Below are 17,056 nucleotides of genomic sequence, written 5' to 3'. Positions count from 1 at the left end.
GGCAAGGAGTGAAATGGGATTGGGCGTTTGAAATAGAAGAGGAAAAAATAATGAGCTTGGAAGTCAAATACTACTACTACTGCTATTACTACAGCTGGCCTTGCAGCAGTTATGGTATCACTTGCACAATCCCTTTGAAATGCTGCATTCCACAAAAAATAGGAAGATTGTCGTCACACCCTACGTCAGCTGTTTAACTTTTTCACCTGCATATTACAGACAGGAAACTGTTTTCCCCTCAAGCTCTGTTGAAATCCATAACAGCTAGCAGATGGCCCCAAAGTATGTTTGAGTGCTTTCAAAGTTATTGCTGGCGCTGCTGTAAAATTTTATGAAACGTCACGAAACTGCAATGACGATATCTCTATGCACTCAACGAGAGAAATAATAAGGAATAAAAGAGAAGGGTGGATAACACTAATGTTAAGTTATTATTATTTTAGAGTTGAAAAGAACATACACAGTGTAACATAAAGCTTGTACAAAAAAACTAAACTATACAGCTCTGAAAAAAATTAAAAGACCAGTTTTTAGTTTTTGATTCAGTTTCTCTGATTTTGCTATTTATAGGTTTATGTTTGAGTAAAATGAACATTGTTGTTTTATTCTATAAACTACAGACAACATTTCTCCCAAATTCCAAATAATAATATTGTCATTTAGAGCATTTACTTGCAGAAAATGAGAAATGACTGAAATAACAAAACATATGCAGAACTTTCAGACCTTAAATAATGCAAAGAAAACAAGTTCATATTCATAAAGTTTTAAGAGTTCAGAAATCAATATTTGGTGGAATAACCCTGGATTTTAAATCAGTTTTCATGGATCTTGGCATCATGTTCCCCTCCACCAGTCTTACACAATGCTTTTGGATAACTTTATGTCACTCCTGGTGCAAAAATCCTGGCTTGTGATCATCTATCTTCCTCTTTATTATATTCCAGAGGTTTTCAATTTGGTAAAATCAAAGAAACATCATTTTGAAAGGGCTCTTTTATTTTTTCCAAAACTATATAAACAGGGGTTGGACAATGAAACTGAAACACCTCTCATTTTAGTGTGGGAGGTTATTGCATTATTGCACCAGTAAGAGCAGAGTGTGAAGGTTTAATTAGCAGAGTAAGAGCACAGATCTGCTCAAAATATTGCAATGCACACAACATTATGGGTGACATACCAGAGTTCAAAAGAGGACAAATTGTTGGGGCACGTCTTGCTGGCGCATCTGTGACCATGACAGCAAGTCTTTGTGATGTATCAAGAGTCACGGTATCCAGGGTAATGTCAGCATACCACCAAGAAGGACCAACCACATCCAACAGGATTAACTGTGGACGCTGTAAGAGGAAGCTGTCTGAAAGGGATATTCGGGTGCTAACCCGGATTGTATCCAAAAAACATAAAACCACGGCTGATCAAATCACGTCAGAATTCAATGTGCACCTCAACTCTCCTGTTTCCACCAGAACTGTCCGTCACCACAATAAATTATTGTGGTCTAAAACCAGGTGTTTCAGTTTCATTGTCCAACCGCTGTATATGGATAAATTCTATTGCTTTACTGTAGCTAAACCAAGTAGCCAAGCCTCATTCCAGGTCTACAACTCCTAGTGTTTCATTTTTAGAGCTTAGAGAGGCTGGTCCAATAAAACAACTTCACTGGATGTAACAGAAGTATTTCAGCAGAAAGGATTGGAGGTGGGGTGTGTGTGTGTGGGGGGGGGGGGTTGAATAGATGGCCTATGGCCATATTTCACGGCATTTTTCTTCCTCTCCGTTCTCCTCTCGCCCCTAATTGGGGCTGCATCAGTCAAAATGATGGAGCAGCCCAGCAGTCATGGTCCCAGTAAGTCACTTTTAAACTCAGGAATGTGAGGGTCAGAATCATTTCCAGATGTGGAGGGGCTTTCAGAAGTGGAACTGGCATCGCTCGTAAATTAGGTTTGCTTTACAGGCGTTGTAATGGGTATAGGTTATCGCTTTGATTTGATCCAGCCACTGCAGACAATGCGCTCTCTCAGCACCACATCTTTTAGTCACACTGCTGAGAGGAGCTGCAGCATCCTGGGCCTTTTAACACAGCGGGGGTTTCAGAAAGAGACCCTCTCAGCTGTCCCTCGGCCTGCGGGGCACAAACCTCCGCCACGCTTATCTGCCCTCCATAGTTTAATATACAAGCGCTGCGGTGTTAACTTAACTCAGAAATGAGTTACTGGGCTGATCAAAAGCTCAAAAAAGAGTTATTTACAAGAATATAAGTTTAAAATTAGAAGAAGAGAACAATCAAAAGTGGCATTAAAAAGTATTTGCTTTTTTTCCATACTTATATTTTTCAGATTATCAAACAAACTTTAATATCAGGCAAAAAAAACTGAGTAAATATAAAAAAAAAAAAACACTTTTTTTATTCAAACAAATCTTTCCCTGTGTGAAAAAGCTTTTGCCCCCAAAAACTAATAATTTGGTTGTTCCACCTTTGGAAGCAACAACTGTAATCAAGCTTTAACAACTGGCAACTGGCTAGTTTTTCACATCTCTGTGGAGGAGTTTTGTTCCACTCTTCTTCTTTACAGAATTGTTTTAATTCAGACACATCAGAGGGTTTTCAAGCATCAACAGCCTGTTTAAGATCATGTTGTTCTGGCTTCTTTTGTAACCTCCTGGATGAGTTGTCCATGCCCTTCTGGAGTAATTTCAGTAGGCTGGTCACTCTTGGGAAGGTTCACCAGTGTTCCATGTCTTTCCTTTCTTCAAACCATCACTGATTGTGCCCACAGTGTGGGCAGTGTGCCAAGTCCTGCTGGACAATGAAATCCGCATCTCCATAAAAGTTGTCAGCAGAGGAAAGCATGAAGTGCTGTAAGATTTTGTGGGAAAACAAAACTGCACTGACTTTAGACTTGATAATAAAACACAGTGGATCAACACCAGCAGATGACATGTCTCTCCAAACAATCACTGATCATTAGTAAATTTTACATTTAATTTGGGAGCAGAGTCTGGAGGAAGAGTGGAAAGACACACAGTCCAAACTGCTCAAGGTCTAGTGTGAAGTTGATGTGATCAACAATCAGTGATGGTTTGGAGAGTCATGTCTCTACATCTGCTGGTGTTGGTCCACTGTGTTCTATCAAGCCTCCATGCTTCCCTCTGCTGACAACTTTTATGGAGATGCGGACTTTATTTTCCAGCAGGACTTGGCACACTGCCCACATTACTGCCACAAGTACCAATTGGTCTTTTATAATCATCAACAATAAAAGAAATACACGCTTAAAATAAATCACTCTGTGTGTAATACATCTATATAATATATATGTAAGAAACTAACCAGGTTTATTAATCCAAATCACAAGGCAAAAAACTAAGTCAAAAAACAGGCAAAAGTCCAAAAAACAGAAAGAAAATCGTAGAAGCAAAAGATAAAAAAAAACAGGAAAACAGTAATAATAATCTGAATGTTTGATAAGACACAGTTGTGGCAATATCTGGCAACTAGGCAATGCATGAGTCCCAATATATATATATATATATATATATATATATATATATATATATATATATATATATATACAGTGCCCTCCATAATTATTGGCACCCCTGGTTAAGATGTGTTCTTTAGCTTCTCATAAATTGAGTTTTGTTCAAAATAATATAGGACCACGATGGAAAAAAAGAGTAAAATACAACCTTTAACTCAAGTGAATTTATTCAGTAGGAAAAAAATCCCACATTAAGAAATAATTATTTAACATCAAATCATGTGTGCCACAATTATTAGCACCCCTGATGTTAATACTTTGTACAACCCCCCTTTTGCCAACAAAACAGCACCTAATCTTCTCCTGTAATGTTTCACAAGATGGGAGAATACAGAAAGAGGGATCTTTGACCATTCCTCTTTGCACATTCTCTCTAAATCATCCAACGACCTGGGTCCTCTCCTCTGCACTCTCCTCTTCAGCTCACCCCACAGGTTTTCAATGGGGTTGAGGTCTGGGGACTGAGATGGCCATGGGAGGAGCTTGATTCTGTGTGCGGTGAACCATTTCTGTGTAGATTTGGCCACATGTTTAGGGTCATTATCTTGCTGAAAGACCCAGTGACGACCCATCTTCAGCTTTCGGGCAGAAGCCACCAGATTTTGTTTTAAAATGTCCTGGTATTTTAGAGCATTCATGATGCCATGCACCCTAACAAGGTTCCCAGGGCCTTTAGAAGAGAAACAGGCCCACAGCATCACTGATCCCCCGCCGTATTTCACAGTGGGCATGAGGTGCTTTTCTGCATACTCAGCTCTTGTGTTACGCCAGACCCACTTAGAGCATTTGTTGCCAAAAAGCTCTATCTTTGTTTCATCTGACCAAAGCACACAGTCCCAGTTGAAGTCATAGTACCGCTTAGCAAACTCCAAACGTTTGCATTTATGATTGTGAGTGAGAAATGGTTTCTTCCGTGCATGCCTCCCAAACAGCTTGTTGGCATGTAGATAGCGCCTGATGGTTGTTTTGGAGACTTTGTGACCCCAAGAAGCTACCATTTGTTGCAATTCTGTAACAGTGAGCTTTGGAGAACTTTTTATTTCTCTTATCATCCTCCTCACTGTGCGTGGTGGCAAAATAAACTTGCGTCCTCGTCCAGGCTTGTTTACCACTGTTCCAGTTGTTTTAAACTTCTTAATAATTCCTCTGACAGTAGATATGGACAGGTGTAGGCGAGTAGCGATTTTCTTGTAGCCATTGCCTGACTTGTGAAGGTCAACACACATCTGCCTCACTTGAATGGTATGTTCCTTTGTCTTTCCCATGTTGAAGATAAATGGCCTCTGTGTCACGTCATATTTATACCCCAGGGAAACAGGAAGTTGTGAATTACTAATTAAATGTTCCTAAATACTCTGATCAACTTCGTAAACTACTGTAGAAGTGACAGAAATACTTTTATTAAATGTATTTCCTAAGAATTGTTAGGGGTGCCAATAATTGTGGAACAGGTGACTTTATGAAGAATAATTATTTCTTAGTCAGGGATTTTATTTCCCCCTTAAAATTTACTTGAGTTAAAGGTTGGACTTTACTTTTTTTTCCCATCGTGGTCCTATATTATTTTGAACAAAACTCAATTTATGAGAAGCTAAAGAACCTTAACCAGGGGTGCCAATAATTATGGAGGGCACTGTATATATATATATATATATATATATATATATATATATATATATATATAGTCCTGCTGATGGGTGATTTCCCACAGGTGTGTGGAAGGGGGAGGAGTCAGCCTCTAATACTCGATAGATAGATAGATAGATAGATAGATAGATAGATAGATAGATAGATAGATAGATAGATAGATAGATAGATAGATAGATAGATAGATAGATAGATAGATAGATAGATAGATAGATAGATAGATAGATAGATAGATAGATACTTTATTGATCCCCGAAGGGAACTAGTATATTAAAAACAGTATTTAGTCCCCTCCCAACTCAGGAATATTACTGTTCACAATTTAAAGAGAACCTTTTAGGGACTGCTGCTTTAAAAACAACCAGAGGTGGACCCAAAAAATAGTCCACAAACCAAACAATTTATATAATGCGGCCACTGATCTCGATGATAACCTTTAGAGAAATATGACATATGAAGCAATATCTCTCTCTCTTCTTTTCCTGTCCCAGGTGAGACTGTGACCTCTCCGCTGGCAGGCGGCGTGCTGCGTTTGGCATTCAGGGGCTGCCGTCCAGCTCCCAGCGCTCAGATAACAGTCCGGCAGCCCCGGGACACACCGTAGCGGGCCGCCTGCACCGTCGGGGTTATAATGACTGTGGAGCTGATGAGCCGAAACACACAGAAACACACAAGAACCCACTGAGAGGAGGCCTGGTCTCACCTTACAGCAGCATCACCCATGTTTCCATATACATTACCTGTAAGGTAATTTTATCGTCACATACATTTTTCTTCTGGATGTATGAGTATATATATTTATAACATTATATGAAATATAAATGTTTATATGTACATACAGTATTTCTTTAAGTACCTTTAAGTAAGTCAGTGTACGAAAGCCAAAAAAGAGAATTTTCATTTAAAAAAATATCCAAATCTTCTTTATATATATATATATATAACATACAGTATATATCTTCATATATACACGGCATGTGTAAGGCATTAGTCCTTAAGATTTTTTCTTTTATATATATATATCATATTTGCAACCATACCTATTTTTATAGGAAAGACATGTATATGATTTACATTAAATTAGTCAAAACTTTGGACATGCATTGAATTCTGTGTTTTTTTATTATTATTATTTTTAAATGTTCTGCATTGTAAATTAATACTGAAGGAAAAACATGACAGTTTTTCACATCTTGGCTGGATTTTCTCAGTTTCTCAGCTTTATGAGGTAGAGTGACCTGGAATTCAGGCTTTCAGTTAACAGCTGTGCTAAACTTGCCAAGAGTTAATTCACTGATAAAAATTGAATTTCTTGCCTCTTAATAATGCGTTTGAGAGCATCAGTTGTAAAGTTGAGAGTTGGTATACAGTGAATAGCTCTATTTGAGTAATGTTCTAATCCATATTATTAGAAGCAGGAACTACTCAACAAAGTAAAGAAAAAAAAAGACTAAGAAATTAAGCTCTACTTTAAAAGTATCCTCAAGTGCAGTCGCAAAAACTTTATGATGAAACTGGCTCTCATCAGAGTTTCCTCTGTTGCACAGGACAATCCATATCATGGCAAGAACTACTAAATTAAAGTAAAGAAAAATAATTCTAAAAAAAAAAAAAAAAATGAAGGTGTCAATCTGAAGAATTTTAAGACGATGTGATGAAACTGGCTCTCATCAGGACTCAGGAACCAGCTTTTAACACTTTTAAGTTACTACATGATTCCTTATGTGTTTCTTCATAGTCTGGATGACTTCACTATTCATTATAAATAACTAAATAAAATAACTGAATAAGACAGTTTGTACAAACTTTTGACTGGTACTCTATCTGTACCTACTGTATATTACCCCCTGCCTCAGGCAGCTCCGGGCCCTGCAGCCCCCCTACAGCGCGGCCCCTGAGCTGCACACACTGATGGGCCTGATTACTCCGCTCTGATGACCAGAGCCCGACCATGAAGAAGAATGCAGGAACAAAGCAGCCATGGGCAAACAAGCCGAAATGGCTCATGAAGATGTAGAGATTGTTTGGGTTTGCTGTGTTTTTCCTCCTGCTGCTCCATTGTCTAATCAACGCTATCTGCAGCGGCATGTGCAGCTAGTGCTGTGTGTCAGCTTTCTGGAAAGAAATGATCTTTTGTCTGCGCATATTTTCTAAACGAGAGCTCTTAACCATCAGCATGAAAGCATAATTAGCAGGAGTTCCATGAGACTGAGTGTGGTAAAAGCTTGAGGTTGTGTTTTTTAGGTCTTCACTCTAATGACGCGTGAGCACCCCTTAGTGGACAGGAGCAAAGGCCCTGAAGAAAAACAGAGTGGTGAAGTTTGTGAAAACATTTAAATTCTGTATATTTTTGCATAAATTTGATTTAAAAGTACAGTACAGACCTTTTCATTCAATGCGTTTTCTTTATTTTCATGACTCTTTACATTGTAGCTTCTCACTGAAGCATCAAACTATGAATGAACACATGTGGAGTTTTATGTACTTAACAAAAAAGAAAATGACCTGGCCTCCACAGTCACCGGACCTGAACCCAATCCAGATGGTTTGGGGTGAGCTGGAGCACAGAGTGAAGAAGGCAAAAGAGCAACAAGTGCTAATAAACACCTCTGGGAACTCCTTCCTTTAAGACTGTTGGAAAACTTTTCATTTCTGCTGCTAAACCTTGTGGAAAGCCTTCACAGAAGAGTTCAAGCTGTTAATTAAAGCTGCAAAGGGTGGGCTGACATCATATTAAACCCTATGGACTAACCCTTGTGTGGTGTTCGGGTCTGTGGGACCCCTTTTTCATTTTTCATCAATTGATACTAAAAAAAATATTTTTTCTAACTCAAACTCATTGGCATTGGCTCATTTTTTGTGAAGAACATATATCAAAACACATTTTCGATAAACACACACTGTACCCACCCCCCCCCACCCCCTCCCCCCACACACACACACACATTTATATTACATACAGTATGTTTGGCCAAGGGCTAATAAACATTGCTTCATTTGTACATTTGAAACTAAACAAATTTTCTACTCATATCTTGAGTTTAATTCATTTTCTTTTACATTTTATTAAAAAACTAATAAAAAAAAAAGAGTAGCACTTTTTGAAAGAAATGTAACATAAGAAAGGTAAAGGGCAAATATTAACCATGTAAGCTGTTTATATTGCTTGTAATTTAGGTGAAGCAAGCATGTGTAAAGCATTTTAATGTAAAATTGCTTAATTTTGCTGAATTAAATACAAGTAACAAAGTAAACGAGTAACAAAAATATGAACACCACACAAGGGTTAAGAATGGGATGTCACTTACATTTCTGGTAATATATTACTTTTAGGACTTTTTAGGTCAAAACTATTCAGAGATACTGAAAAATCTGAAGGGTTCACAAACTTCCAAGCACCACTGTACACATGCATGATGTTTCCAAAAACAGTAGGCAACACTTATTGGATCTGGGATGATGATTCTGGGTTATTAATTCACCCTTACATACACATTCATTGTTCTCTTTTCTTGAAAATTTTGCCTTTGTTTTCCAAAAATAGTTAATCCTGCTGAACTTTAATTAGTATAAGCTCACGTGGCATTGTATTAAAAGTGAGAGGAGTGCTTTCACTGTACAACTCCTTAAATATTTGGAAAATTTGCTTTACCCTAGCCTTGGCTTAAGTTACCCTCCTCTCATTTCTACTCAAATATTTATTTATTCATTTATTTATTTTTCTGTTTCTACTCCTCTAGCACCCTAGTGAAAAAAAACTAGATTAAAGTATACTAAGCATTATTATGCACTAAACAGTGCACTAAAGTGTTCTTGTAGCCACATTATTATTAATCAGTATATTTAAAGAGTGATAAAATGGAACAACTTTTTTTTTTTACTTATTATACTTTAATTACAGTATAAAAATAGTACAAAAGTCTTACTTAAATTGTGCTAAGTGTACTAAACTGTACTAAAATGGAACTACTTTAAATGTATTTAAGTAACATTTAAACACATATAAACTACTTCATATATGTACTGTAACCCCATATATTAAATATGCTTACAGTAAAATTATAATACATTTAAGGAGTATTACAACTGTCACTTTTACACACCAGGTATATTAGTAGAAATGTACTAAGAATTGATGTCAAATATATGTGATCTATATTTACATTAGAGTACAAATATGTTTCTTGTTCCTGTCTTTTGTAAGTAGCACACTTCTAGTATACTTCATTGGGTATAAAATATATATTTCAATATACTGTACTACAATTTTTAAAAAGTTACTTTACATTTTTTAAACTAGTAGTAGTATTTTAATTTACTTTTTTTTAATCATGATACATTGTACTTTAATTGAACTACTGTGACAGTTGTTTTTTAACAAACGTTGATAAAAATGCACAAAAGTATATTTGGAAATAATGTTTTTTTTGTAAAGTATATTGGATTACATTGATATACTAAATAATTAATTCATATACTAATTAATATTACTTTATAGGAGTCTGTTTATTTAAAATACACTATATTGTACTTTTTAAAAAAGTATTATTAAAGTTTACTTTCAAACATTTGATGAAAGCATATCAATGTACTTTTAATATATTTAAAGTATGTATATAAATCTGTATAATATATTTACAGCAGACATTTCACAATACGTTTTAAGTACAGTTAAGTTTAGTTTTTTTTCACCAGGGCAATGTATGTTTTCATCCACAGATTCTTCTACTCCGTGCTTTCCAGCAAGATGTTCTGCAGGCATGATGGTGCTGGTAGAGCCTATGACAGTTTTGGCACAGTTACAGACACGGTATTACAGGTACTAAATTAAGTTAGACATCACTATTTGGTGCCAAACTTGTACCAGTTTTGCTGCCAAGGCACGCATCACAATACAGGGGTTATGATACAATATATCACAATGTATTACAATACTGTACAACACAGTAAAAACACAGTAAAAAAAAAAAATCAAAATCTGAAACAAAGAAAAGTTTACTTTTTTTGTCAGTTTTATAGAGTCAGAACCAATATACTAGTGCATCTCAAAAAAAAATTATATTATTGAAAAGTTACTTTATTTCAGTAATTCAGTTCAAAATGTGAAACGCATGTATTATATAGATGTTTTACACACAGAGTGATCTATTATAAGTGTCTCAGAAAATTTGAATATTATATAAGACCAATTGGTACTTTTGTACCCAGTGTGAGCAGTGTGCCAAATCCTGCTGGAAAATTAAATCCGCAAGATTTTCCAGGAAAACACAGTGGACCAACACCAGCAGATGACATCACTGATTGGTGGAAACTTCACACTAGACCTCGAGCAGTTTGGACTGTGTGTCTCTCCACTCTTCCGCCAGACTCTGATCCCTTGATTTACAAATAAAATGTCAAATTTACTGATGATCAGTGATGGTTTGGAGAGACATGTCATCTGCTGGTGTTTCCAGCAGGACTTGGCACACTGCCCAGACTGCTAAAAGTACCAGTTGGTCTTATATAATATTCTAATTTTCTGAGACACAGATTTTTCATTTCATTCTGGGCACACAGCCATACATATTTTTACACACATATACACATACACACCAGATGAATTTAGAGTACCTGATCTCCATGTTTTAGGACTGTGGGAGGAAACCGATGTCCCACAGTCTAGAAAACCCACACAGACAAAGGGTCAACATGGAAACTCCACCCAAATAGGGACTTGAACCCAAGACTCCAGTTCTGGGAGGCAAACATGCAAACCACTAAGCTACCGTGCCACCCTAAACACATAAGCACTAGGGATGATGAGGTAACAGACCTGGATATATTGATGTTTCTGTTTCAATAATAGAAGGCTTAGTGTTTATAATAAAATCTCCAAACTCGCTTACAGTTCACTGCTAAAGCATCAAAAGGGAATAAGATGTTTAAAAATGTTGAAAAGTCTAAAACAACCAAGGAAGCAAACCAAAGCCATGTCCAAATAACCAAATAACAAGCCATTTTTTACAGTAAGATGGAACGCTGTAGTTCTGTTTTCTCACTTGGTACACAGTTACACAGTGTGACATTTTCAGACAAATGTTAGATACAGTATGGGTCACTTCAAAAGCTAAAATATACATTGGAACAAACTCTTCAAACCAATCACAGACATGAGAGTTCAAGGTCTGCAGCTTCTGAAATGAGAACGTTTGATTGCTTCTGTATTTCATTCATGTTCCAAGCAGTAAGGTTCTAAACACAATAGAGAGGATTATAAGTGTTGTTTCTGCTGTTTCTGTTTAATATGCTGAAGTTTTGCACAAATTCAGGGCAATTTGGAGAAAAATAAATCTTGGAAGAAAGTAGTGGGTTCCATTTAGTGCAGCTATAAGTTGACAGCCTGTAAGGCGTCTTTTTCTCAAACTACTACACACTCTAAGATATTTATCTTCTTGCACAGTTGTGTATCGGGGCCTCCCACTCCAGTTTGTGTCACTCTTCGAAGGGAGTAGTTAACAGCATGGTAAGATATTTTCAGTTTCTCTGCAATATCTTGCATTGAGATGCCTTCCTTTCTTAACACAACAATGGACTGATGGGTCTCTAAGGAAAATAGTTTCTTTTTTGCCATTTTTAGCCTGTAAGCAAGCCAACAACTGCTGACGCTTCAGATACTAAACTAACCTAGAATGTTGTGCTTTTTTTATGCTCACTTATTAGTATAATGTTTTTCAGCTGTGCATCACAATTAAGCAAGGGTATCCTAACAATTAACAATTAGTCCAATAACATCCTTAACTTCAAATGAGAATTGCTGATAATTGGACTATATGCAAAATAAGCATCTATACATAAATAGGCTTTATTACAAACATTTTATTCTTTAAAAAAACATCTGATGCACTAAAATAAATTGTGAAATGGAAAATATTATTTGTGAATTGCATGAAAATGTGTTTTTCTTTCAAAAAGAGGGAAATTTACAAGTGATCCTAAACTGAACAGTAGAGTGTATATGTTTTTATGTGCTGCATGTCTCTGTTCAGCAGCAGGTTCCTGCACTTGTTAAGGAATCCTATAAAGTTTAAAGTGAACCGCATCTGTCTGCAGACTGGCCACGTGCGTGTTTGCCAAAGGCTTGAACACTCTTATATAAACTCAGACTCACTGCAACACGACTGGGAACTCTGCGGAGCTGCAGATGAAACAGAGATAGCACTGAAACTCATTTGAGCAGCGTTGACTGATGTGGAAAATCGTGTTGTTTTTTTTCTTTCTTTCTTTTCTCCAAGATAGCCGATTCATTTCAATCTGTCTGGGCTGCGGCCAAACTATGCGGCATAAATAAAGACCTCCAGTAGATCACACTATCAGCACAATCACACAGAGAGAGAGAGAGAGAGAGAGAGAGAGCACATTTTAGCCGGAATTCTGGGGTTAGGCCAAACCATGTAAAATAAATAAGAATCTCGACAGGCCTTTTACAAGCAACCAGATCTTCAGAGCTGAGAAAGACTCGAGAAAAAGAGAGAGAGAAAGAGAGAGAGAAAACTACCTGTTACTTTAGATTAGATCAGGATTTTCATACAGAATAATACATTATCACTCAGTTCACTTGTACAGCATGTAATGCTAAACTCATAATAACTTGGGCTGTCTTAAAGTTGACTCGATACCATGTTAGCATGACACGTTAGAGCCATGGCGGATCTAGTATTTTTCTGAATAAAGGGACATCAAGGGGCCACATCAAGGGGCCACATTCTCTCGTGTTTAACTGTGATATAGGTGTGGATTATGTTTTCGTGTACTTTGGTACGCAGTATGCAGATCAGTCAATTAATAATACCGCCCCTCTGCTGGCGTCCAAACGTACAGCTCAGCCAATCAGCTCTCCCTCCTGCCCCACCCCACCCCACCCCTAAACCCATACATCACCCAGTGCCCCTCCCAAACTACCCCTCCCATTTTTTAGCCTTTTTCAAATTTGAGCTGAGGATGGTGTCAACTTTTTTTTGCATCTTTAGAAAACGCTACTTACTGTACTGTTTCAGATGTGACGTTTTCATCTTTGCCTCCATCCTCTCCACCATCAAGAGTTTACTCCCACTCTTTTGTCCGGGGGGGTCGGATCTGCAGGATCTGTGAAGGTCCAGATGAAACAATCATGGTTCAGCAGCAAATACTTTTCTTGAAATATCATTGTCTTGTGCATAATTGCCTTCTGAGTCTTCTGGTAGAATGGTCTTTCCATTAATGTTAGTAGTATCTGTACTCAAATCATCACATTTATTTTCTATATTTATTTTATATTTATTTTCCAAAAAACATTTTAACTTTGTTTTTCTTCTTTTTATCATCACTATTACGTGCTGACTCTTCCAAAGCAGCTCAAGGGTTAAACTGGACAAACAAAGCAAAGTGAGCTTGCATGTAGATTAAGCCTAAAGTCATCCTAAAGTTTGAAGAAAAACATGTATGTTTTTATGTATGTTTGAGAGCATCAGCTGTAAAGTTGTGAAGAGGTAGAGCTCTTATACAGTGAATAGTGAATATTTGAGTAATGATCTAATCCATACTATGGCAAGAACTACTCAAATAAGCAAAAAAATGAAGGTTCATTCAATCTAAAAAAAAAAAATCAAAGCAGAGCGAATTAAACTGTAGCAACACTGTTTTCTCAGTTCTTCTTCAAGTACATGGCAGACAGGTTAAATATACTTGGCAAAACGATGCCTCCAGTGGATAAGAGCTGTAGAGTGAATCGTAATTGTATGTACAAAATATCATGCAGATATTTCAAACTTCTTGGGTTACGCCTTTAGTTGTATGTCATGTGTATAAGACAGTGTAAGGGACAGTTTGTCTGTTCAAATTAAGTAGTAAGTAGTAGTAATGATTAGGGGTGGGCGATATGGCTCTAAAATAATATCACAATATTTCAGGGTATTTTTGCGACAACGATATACTTGGTGATATAGGAAAATTTAAATAATCCATTTATTTCAGGAATATAGTATAAGAGTATAACAGCATAATCATAATGTGGCAAAATAAATAATATAGCATAAAATAATATAATGCAGCAAATAATATTGCAGAATATTTAGTGCATGCATATAAACTGCAAACTAAAACAATTATACAATAAATACACCTAGAGCTTCACAGTAAATAATAGACTACTTTTAAGACAGAACAGCCCTATTGTCACGATATGGATTTTTAATATCACAATATTTCTGTGTCACGATATATTGTATACGATATAATATTGCCCACCCCTAGTAATGATTCTCATTGGACAGCAACGATATGTAGACGATATGTAGACATGCTGGTTGGCCATTGAATCAGAAACGTATTGACATGCTTTGCTCCAAGTTGTACCCTCAAACTGTTACTACAAATATGATGCTAACAGCTATACCATAGCATTTAAATACATTTTCATACAGGCACAATTAAATGTGGTGTACAGTACAGGCCAAAAGTTTGGACACACTTCTCTTTTTCAATGTGTTTCTTTATTTTCATGACTATTTACATTGTAGATTCTCACTGAAGCATCAAAACTATGAATGAATTTATGAATTTATGTACTTAACAAAAAAAGGTGAAATAACCAAAAAATATATATATATATTCTAGTTTCTTCAAAATAGCCCCCCTTTGCACTGATTACTGCTTTGCACACTCTTGGCATCATTCTCTCAATGAGCTTCAAGAGGTGGCCACCTGAAATGAAAAGTTTTCCAACAGTCTTGAAGGAGAAGGAGTTCCCAGAGGTGTTTATTAGCACTTGTTGACACTTTGCCTTCTTCACTCCAGCTCACCCCAAACCATCTGGATTGGGTTCAGGTCCGGTGACTGTGGAGGTCAGGTCATTGTTTGTTAAGTACATAAAACTCCACATGTGTTCATTCATAGTTTTGATGCCTTCAGTGAGAATCTACAATGTAAATAGTCATGAAAATAAAGAAAACGCATTGAAAAAGAGAAGTGTGTCCAAACTTTTGGCCTGTACTGTATGTAGAGATGATGTAACATTATAAAACTACTTGCAAGAGCTTATATAAAAACTGACTTGAAAAAAATGAAGTTGATTAAAGATCTGTATCTTCTCGTGATAATTTGTCCTGTCATGCACATCCCTATAGAAAGTCCTGCAGTGATCTCACTCAGCTGCTTCTACTCCCAAAGCTCTCCATCTGTATCCTCCATTCATCTACATTACATCATCCCATACCCGACTGCTTTCGTCCCGCATTCACTCCGTCCTGCTGTTTCTAATCAGAACGTTCGGGACGCGGTGGTGCCCATATGCCTTCAAACCATAATACGACTAAAAGACAATAAGCTCCTAATGTTCTTCTAAAGAGGAGGCGGAGCCTGTATGATGTGCTTTGTGCAGTACTGTTCATGGACTGGGGGCAAAATGCTTTTTTTTTTTTTCTTTTCTTTTTGTCTGCTTTTAAAAACAACCCGCAGCTATGTTTCCTAAAATATCCCTCATATGGTCATACCCACGTCTGAAGGGGTTTCCTTGCTGGGATTGTCTACATGGCGCCCAGCTCAGTTAGAAGCTAACAAAGTTTATATTGAGTATGGTTTGAAATCATGTGTTTCAATTTAAAAGTAAGAATAAGATACTTTTAAGCAAAGATAAGACTAAAAAAAAACACTAGATTGGTTAAGCGTGACTAAGAAAACAAGTAACAGAACAATCATGAACATACAAGGTACACAGAATTTTAACAAACCTGACACCAGGGAAGACACAAGGCATACAAAAGACTAGAACAGGAACACTATGAACAAAAGGGGTCTATATACATAAGGAGACTGGAAACACCTGTGGAAGGTAACAAGGGGGTGGGGTTACAAACGAGACAGATGATTAAAAAAAGGGAGGAAGAAAACAAACAGGCTGGGAAGAAGAGAGAAACACAAGACAGTACCAATTAGGACAAAGCATATAAGAATACAAGACATACCAGGGCTAAGGTTTGACAGAGTACCAACCCTTAACCAACCCTTAATAAAACCCTTAAAAAATAATCAGAAATAAAATCAATTTCGTCCAACAAAAAAAAAAGAGTATAGTGGGAAACATGAACTTTCTAATAATATTTTTGGAATTCTGCATATTAAGATGTTGCATATTAAGAATTTGGAGAAAATATCCTAAATAAAGTTACTGATGAGTGCCAGTTTCATCATTATAACGTTCTTGATGGTCCTTTTTTCAACTGCACTTGAGGGTACTTTCAAAGCTCTTGAATTATTTGAATGTTTTTTTTTTTCAGATTGACTGATCGTCATTTCATAAAGTATTTTTTTACTCTTTACTAAGTTGAGTAGTTCTTGTCGTCATTATATGGATTAGAACATTAAGAGGACAAGAAACCCCTGTTATTATCTCAAGAGAAAATGTCAAGATGAGCAAAGCTGTCATTTAAACAAGAAGATGCTACTTCTGCTAATAATTTATTTTGTTTTCCTTCATAATTTGGATGACTTTAGTATTTTTAGTGGTACAGTAGTTTCTCTCTTAGTTAAATTGAGGGACAGTGCACACCAAGTGCACACGAGTTGGCAGATGCAGAAAAGGTGAGAAAAACAGCATCAATATTTCATTGGTTCACATCTCTGGCACCTGTCATCTTCCCCATGATGAATGGCACAGGCAATAATGAGTCAAATATTACCGCAGGCCCTGAGCTCTGTGTACGACGGGCACGTGGCCCAGCGCATAGAAGCAAAAACGCCCACATGCGTTTGACCCACAGGAGCACGGCACTTTTACCAGCTGACTTACTCCAAACTGTTTATATAACCTTCTTCCCTCGTCAAAAACAGCAGATATTTTTAACTTCTCG

The 17,056-nt window shown here is 36.8% G+C and overlaps 1 long non-coding RNA gene across 1 annotated transcript in view; it reads left to right on the top strand.

Annotated features, from left to right (window-relative positions):
* Positions 1–1,086: 1,086 nt before the first annotated feature.
* The window catches only part of LOC125781196 (uncharacterized), a 68,749-nt gene continuing 52,779 nt past the window's right edge, over positions 1,087–17,056 (top strand). Inside the window, exon 1 of the long non-coding RNA XR_007424410.1 lies at positions 1,087–1,511. This is a non-coding gene — a long non-coding RNA (uncharacterized LOC125781196). The remainder of the gene's footprint in view (positions 1,512–17,056) is intronic.

This window comes from Astyanax mexicanus, chromosome 15, assembly GCF_023375975.1.
Source record: "Astyanax mexicanus isolate ESR-SI-001 chromosome 15, AstMex3_surface, whole genome shotgun sequence".
In the NCBI taxonomy this organism is placed as follows: domain Eukaryota; kingdom Metazoa; phylum Chordata; class Actinopteri; order Characiformes; family Acestrorhamphidae; genus Astyanax; species Astyanax mexicanus.
The sequence above is the reverse complement of the archived record's forward strand: the minus strand, read 5'-3'. Positions and strand labels throughout refer to the sequence as shown.